The following is an 8,062-nucleotide window of genomic DNA, read 5'->3' as shown; positions in this document are numbered from 1 at the left end:
GTCTACCCCATCCGGGAATCCATCCCATCATCAGCCACCAAACCTAGATACTAATGCACATGCCAGCAAGATTCTGCTGAAGGGACCCTGATATTGCAGCCTCTTGTGAGGCTATGCCAGTGCCTGGAAAACACAGAAGTGGATGCTCACAGTCAGCTATTTGATGGACCACAGGGCCCCCAATGGAGGAGCTAGAGAAAGTACCCAAGGTGTTGTAGGGGGCTGCAACCCTGTAGGTGCAACAACAATATATGACCCAGCACAGGTTAAGGCCAAGGCCAAGTAGTGGGAGTGGGTGTGTAGGGGATCAGGCGTGGGGGTTGGGGTATAGGGAACTTTCGGGATAGCATTTGAAATGTAAATAAAGAAAATAATAATAAATAAATTTAAAAAAGGGGGGGAACAAAATACTCTTGGTAGGAGTTACAGCGACAAATTTTGGAGCAGAGACTGAAGGAATGACCATACAGAGTCTGCCTCACCTGGGGATCCATTCCATAAACAACCACCAANCCCAGACAATATGGCTGATGACAACAAGAGTTTGCTGACAGGAGGCTAATATAGCTGTATCCTGAGAGGCTTTGCCAGTGGCTGGCAAATACAGATTGGATGCTCACAGTCATCCATTTGACGGAGCACAGCGTCCCCAATGAAGGAGCTAAAGAAAGTTCCCAAGGAGCTGAAGGTGTTCGCATCCCTATAGGAAGACCAACAATGTGAACTAACCAGTACCCTCAGAGCTCCCTGGTACTAAACCACCAATCAATGAAAACACGTGGTGGGACTCACGGCTCTAACTGCATATGAGAGGTCCCATGAAGGATTTGTGCCCCAGTATAGGGGAATGCCAGGGCCAGGAATGGTACTTGGTGGATTGGGGAGCAAGTTGTGGTCGGAGGGGATAGGGGATTATGTGCGAGGAAACTAGGAAAGGGGACAACATTTGAAATGTAAATAAATAAAATATCTAATAAGAAATATTTAACTCTTAAGTTGCTAAAAAAAAAACCCCTCAATACTCACATTTCTATTATGGGTTTTATTTCCCTCAATGCTAAATACTTTATACTAGCATGCACCCCAACAATTAACAGAGGGTAGCAGTCGTTTGAATGCCTTAAGAAAACAATGGAATTTCAACATCAGTTCATTAGTGACAAAGAATCTATGCAATATAGGGAATAGAATACCCATGGAAAAAGGTGCAGAGACAAAGTTTGGATCTAAGACAAAAGGATGAACCATCCAGAGACTGCCCCACCCGGGAGTCCATCCCATAATCAGCCACCAAACACAGACACTATTGCATATGCCAGCAAGATTTTGCTGAAAGGACCCTGATATAACTGTCCCCTGTGAGGCTATGCCAGTGTCTGGCAAATACAGAAGTGGATGCTCACAGTCATCTATAGGATGGAACACAGGGCCCCCAATGGAAGAGCTAGAGAAATTACCCAAGGAGCTGAAGGGGTCTACCACCATATCAGTGGAACAATATAAACCAATCAGTACCCCCAGAGCTCATGTTTCTAGCTGGATATGTAGCAGAAGATGGCCTAGACGGCCATCATTGGGAAGAGAAGCCCCTTGGCCTTACAAACTTTATATGCCTCATAGAGGGGAACGCCAGGGCCAAGAAGTGGGAGTGAGTGGGTAGGGGAGCACGGTGGGGGGAGGGTATAGGGGACACTCGGGATAGCATTTGAAATGTAATGAAGAAAATATCTAATAAAATAATTTTAAAAAATCTATGCAATAATACTTTTCAAATTTCAGTGAGTACAGCACCTAACTGGGAGTTATGATAATGCAGCTTCCTGGTCATCAACCTTTGAGGCATCCTTTATTTACATTTCAAATGCTATCCCCAGTGTCCCCTACACCACCCCCTCCCTGACCTGCTCCCCTATCCACTCACTCCCACTTCTTGGCCCTGGCATTCCCCTGTACTGCATAGATTCTTTGTCACTAATGAACTGATGTTGAAATTCCATTGTTTTCTTTCTTTTTTTTTTTTTTGGTTTTTCAAGACAGGGTTTCTCTGTATAACCCTGGCTGTTCTGGAACTCACTCTGTAGACCAGGCTGGCCTTGAACTCAGAAATCTGCCTGCCTCTGCCTCTCAAGTGCTGAGATTAAAGGCATGTGCCACCATGCCCGGCTCCATTTTATTTTTTTATTAGAAATTTTCTTTATTTACATTTCAAATATTATCCCTTTTCCTGGTTTCCTCTCTGCAAACCCCGTATCCACTTCCCCCTTCCCCTGCTCACCAACCCACCCACTCCTGCTTCCTGGCCCTAGCATTCCCATACACTGGGGCTTAGAGACTTCTCAGGATCAAAGGCCTGTCTTCCCATTGATGACTGACTAGGCCATCCTCTGCTACATATGCAGCTGGAGCCATGAGTCACATCATGTGCTTTCTTTGATTGGTGGTTTAGTCCCTGGGAGCTCTGTGGGTACTGGTTAGTTCATATAGTTGTTCTTCCTATGGGGCTGCAAACCCCTTCAGCTCCTTGGGTACTTTCTCTAGCTTCTTCATTGGGGACCCTGTTCTCAGTCCAATGGATGACTGTGAGCATCCACCTCTGTATTTGTCAGTTACAGGTAGAGCCTCTCAGGAGACAGCTATATCAGGTTTAGTATAGATGCCAACAAGTGTTTGCTGACAGGACCCTGATATAGCCTTGGCATTTCTAAAATACACTCTAGCATGCCAGTTTTTAAGATTTAGTGAACACTGTGTTGTTCATGCAGAACTTCTAAATGGGGGATGATGATGAGGGAACTTGAGAATGGATTTTCTGGTTTATTTTTTTCAGTCTCCATTCTTATTCATATACACAGACATATCAAACATCTTTAGAAAAGAAACTAGGGAGTGTGTGGTTTATCCTTTAGAAATATAAAACACAACATATAGCAAAATGATTACTGTTATAAGTTTTACTAAGCTTTGTGCTAACATTGGATCCACTGTTGATTAATTCAAGGACTATGTATCTTTCTTACCATGGCCAGTCTGAGAATATTGAGAAAATATAAACATAACTGATCATGATATTTAGGTACTATCACACAGTTCAATAGAAATGGAACAAAACCAGTGTTTTAAATTGGGAATGCACTCAGAGTAATGTTTTTTCTTTGTTGAGTTCAGAAAAGCAGCATATTTACTTAAAATGCTCAGACTCCCTCATAGTGGTAGGGGAAGGGGGAAGGGGAAAGGGAATTTTCAGAGGGGAAACCAGGAAAGGGCATAACATTTGAAATGTAAATAAAGAAAATATCTAATAAAAATATTTTAAAAATGTTCAGACTTTGGACAGCCCATTGACTTTATCAAGTTCAAACTATGCTAAAGCTTTTAATAAAACTCCGGGGGAAATTGCATTGCTATACAATGAAATTCCATTATGTATGGTTGTTTTTAGCTCCCTAGTAAGCAATAAAACACAGCAAATGTCATTTCCTTTCATTTTGTTATTGAGGCTTGGCTATGACATTACTGTTTATGTGTTTTTCAATGATAGTAACTCAAGTTAAAAATACTTCTAATTTTGTTCTTCAAGAAGTCCTATAAAAAGGTAAACTCTTATTGTTATTATGCCATTGTGTGTTAAAATTAAGTAATAACAATTACCTTGGTTAACAGTATCCATAAATAATTTTCATTTATGGTGTTTAAAATACCAAGCAATAATCTTTTGACAAAAAATTGTTTTTTCTGAGGTTCTACATGAGGTTAAGCTTACAGCAATATTTCTGTGAGAACCAAAATCTGGCACATCAACAATGTTTTAGTATTTCTTAATTGTATAAAACATTATACTCCAAAATTAACCAGACCTAAAGTCTATTCGACTCAACAAATATCTATAAAGTTATAATAGGCATTTGAAACAGAAGCTGTGGAGCTTTGCATTAAATTTTATACTTTCAGTATCAAATGTTTTATCCACCCATCTACCACCAAAGACAAAAAAAAAATCATTGACAGAGTTTGAACCAGAAAAACAATTGGCTGCAAATCTTGATTCAAAATTCTTGTTGAGTAGACCTATGGCAGCACTTCTCTACTAGCTACTGGTAGTTTCAGTTCTACTGCCTCCTAGAATGGGAATTCTTTAATGTTTCCACACAGGCACTTTTATAGATGTGAATAGATTTGAACATGTATTATACTCAGTCAAACTGAAGACCAGTTGCAACTAAAACAGCGTTGTCCATACAAGAGACATTACAACTGGTAAGGAGTTTTGCAAGTCCAACCTATGGGTCTAGTTATTTTAAATGTTACTTGATAGTACATATTCCCAATTAAATGAGGGAAAGAAGAATTTTTCATTTTTGTAATCATTAAAGTAAGATTTGATCCATTTTGATATGTTCATTGAATATCTCTCAGTCTCTTTTAAGAAATTTTGAACTGAATGAATGGAGAAAATAAAAGGCAGAAATGTATAGGTAAGACTAAGTATGAAATCAGTGGAGAATGTGTCTAGTAATTTACAGCAGACAATTTAGGAGACAGTAGGATATGTCAGGTTCTCAATTGCTTGAATACTACTATACCAAACACAATTTAATGCTCAAACAAAAGTTCAATACCATTCATAGACATTTTTCACCTTGTCAAAATAAGATTCTTAAAAGGCCTTTCCTTATGAATGCACCACAGTATACAAAAGGATTATTATTTAGTATAAAAATAATATTTCCATTTGCAAAATCTCTGAAGTCATGGATGGCAGAATCATAAAGAGACTTTGGAAAGAGATAAAAGATCAACAGGTTGATATTGATGTTGGAAGTTGGAGGAAGAATCAGTTGGAAAAACATGACTCCCAGGGAGCTCCTGGGGACTAGACCACCAACCAAAAAGTACACATGGAAGGACCTATGACTCCAGCAGCATAAGTGGCAGATGATGGCCTTGTTGGATATCAGTGGGAGGAGCAGCCATTGGTCCTGTGGTGGTTTCATATCCCAGTGTAGGGGAATTCCAGTGCAGGAATTCAGAAGTGGGTGGGTAGGTGGTTGAATAATGTTAGTATTCTAATATCTCTATGATTCTATGTATCTATGCATCTATGTATCTATGTGTCTATGTATCTATGTATCTATGTATCTATGTATCTATGCTATGTATCTATGTATCTATGTATCTATGTATATATGCTATGTATCTATGTATCTATCTCTCTCTCTCTCTCTCTCTCTCTCTCTCTCTCTCTCTCTATCTATCTATCTATCTATCTACCTATCTACCTATTCATCTACCTATAGAGAGACTAAGATAGAATTTTAATGCTGTTAACAAACACCATGACCAAGGTAACTTCTATAAGAAAAACATTTAATTGGGACTAACTCATGGGTTCAGAGGTTTGGACCATTATTATTAAGGTGGGAACATGCCAATGTTCAGGCAGGCATGGTGCAGGAGGAGCCGGGAGGTCTACATCTTCATCTGAAAGTAACTAGAAGACTGACTAGAGCAGGGTCTACACCCAGAGTGACACACCTACTTCAACAAAAACACACCTTCTAATAGTGCCACTCCCTGGGCCATACATATTCACACACACACACACACACCACACACACACACACACACGTTTGCTTAAAATTCCAACTTTTATGTTTTTAAAATCTTCTGTAGCGCATGTTTCATATCTTTGTTCCTCAGACTGTATATCACAGGATTAAAGAGTAGAGTAACAGAATAAAATACAGTCATAAGCTTCTGCATTCCAGCTTCATGCTCAGTTGTTGAGCTCAGAAACATTATCATTACTGAGCCATAAAAGAGTGAAACTACTGTGAGATGAGACCTGCAAGTGGAGAAAGCTTTTTTTTTTGTCCATTTCTTGAAGGAACTCTAAACACAGCTCTTAGGACCAATTTATAAGATCCCATGATGCAGAAAAAGGAATAAACAGGAGCATAGAACTTAAAATTGCCCAGAAAAACTCCATCAATGGAGCTCTGGAACAGGAGAGGGCCAACAGAGGGCCTGGGTCACACAGGAAGTGGTCTATAATTCTGAACCCACAGAAGGACATCTGGGAGATGATGATGATGGGAACAGGGAACCAGAGGAAACCAAGCACCCAGCAACTGATCACAAGGGTGTTGCAGAGGTGACCAGAGAAGGATAATGTAGTGGCCTACAGATGGCAAGGTATCGATCAAATGCCATGACTGCCAGGAAAATGCATTCTGTAGAACCCAAGGAGAAGAAGAAATAGAACTGCAGGAAGCATCCAGCGAAGGAAATGACCTTGGTGTCAGAGAGGAAAGTTGGCCAACATGTTGGGGACTGTGGAGGTGACATACCAGATCTCCAGGAAGGAGAAATTGGCCAGCAGGAGGTACATGGGGGTGTGGAGTCTCTGATCACAGCACACAGCACAGATGATGGAAGTATTGCCCTTGAGGGTAGGGAGGTAGACAATGAAGAAGAGCAAAAAGAGGAGGATTTGCCCCTCCCTGGAGCAAGGGAAGCCCAAGAGGATGAAGCCAGTGATGGTGTTCTTGGGGGTGCTTGGGGTTTTCATCTGTTTGTGACCTGTGAAAGCATCAGAAATTGTTGAATGTTCTAGAAATAGCTGAGGGAATTTAATTTTTGCCAAAACAAAACCAGAGTAGCTTTCTCATCATCAATTCAATATTTATTGTAATTTTACTGTTCTTTAGGTATTTTTTTTTCTAAGCACTGGAGATTCATCAATGAGTAGAACAAATTTAGGCCCCCATTCTGTGCTGCATAACAGTCACTTCTTTTTTTCTTCCATTGGAATAAATAGACTAGGTTGACTATTTCCTCATTAAATGCCATAGCAAGCATAAACTGATAGAAATGATACATCAAAGAATATTTTTTGGGTGTGATGGAAAATACACATGATCCTTATCTTTAGAAATATCTCATAGTTGAGAAAAATGAATGAATGCTACTAATGTTTGTGAATACCTGTAACACCAGCACTTGAGAAGTGGAAGCAAGAGTGTTAGGAGATCAAGGCCATTGGCAACTATGTACCAAGTTTGAGGTGAGTTTAGGCTTAAGATCCTGTTTCAATCAAACAATCAATCAATGAAACAAACAAAAAAAATAGAAAAAGAAGGAAAAATAAGTAAGTACATTGTAAAAGGAACTATCTTAAATGTAAATTGTGAATTAATCTTGCTTTATTTCTTTACCTTTGCTAGTCCCTAATAACTAGATAGAGAAACCAAGAATTATTTTAAGCTAATTATTCTCTATGCTAATCTGGCTACTTCCCTGCCAGTGTCCTTCAAGATACTTGCATATTATTAGTTTTCTGGGTCTTTGGGTTTCATGTGTGTTCCATGATTTCTCTCTGGATCCCATTCCCATAGCTCCCATTCCAACTTCTCCTCATCAATATGAATCTCCCTCCTTCCTTCTTTTTTTTTTTTCCTTTGACTGGTGGTTGTTCTGCCATATTCTCTTTTCTACACTGCCACTGGGTGGTCAGCAATTATCGACCAGGCAAAGAATATATGGTAAGAATTGTTTACACAAACTTGAGATAAGTGATTCTATACATGAGCATTACAACATCATACCACATGGAAACAAGGTATAAGGGCAGAGAAATAAGCATTTGAACAACAAAGGATAACATTTATATAGTGGAAAAAAACCCATTGTGCCTACAGTACATTTCATTGGTTTTGTTTTGGTTTGTTTTGGTTTGGTTTTGGGTTTTTTTTTTTTTTTTGACACAGGGTTTCTCTGTGTAGCCCTGGCTGTCCTAGAACTCACTCTGTTGCCCAGGCTGGCCTCAAACTCAGAAATCCTCCTGCCTCTACCTCCCAAGTGCAGGGATTAAAGACATGCATCACCAAGCCCAGCTTCATTGATATTCTTTTTTTTATTATTATCATTATTTTCTTTATTTACATTTCAAATGCTATGCCAAAAGTTCCCTATATACCTCCACCCCTGCTCCCCTACCCACCCACTCCCACTACTTGGCCCAGGCCTTCCCTTGTGCTGGGTCATATAAAGTTTGCAAGACCAA

General features: G+C 39.7%; 1 pseudogene; it reads right to left on the bottom strand.

Moving 5' to 3' along the window:
• Positions 1-5,646: 5,646 nt before the first annotated feature.
• Positions 5,647-6,568, bottom strand: LOC110325857 (annotated as a pseudogene).
• Positions 6,569-8,062: the final 1,494 nt, after the last annotated feature.

Source organism: Mus pahari, chromosome 8 (assembly GCF_900095145.1).
Source record: "Mus pahari chromosome 8, PAHARI_EIJ_v1.1, whole genome shotgun sequence".
NCBI lineage: Eukaryota > Metazoa > Chordata > Mammalia > Rodentia > Muridae > Mus > Mus pahari.
Note: the sequence above shows the minus strand (reverse complement) of the source record. Positions and strands in the feature narration are given on the sequence as shown.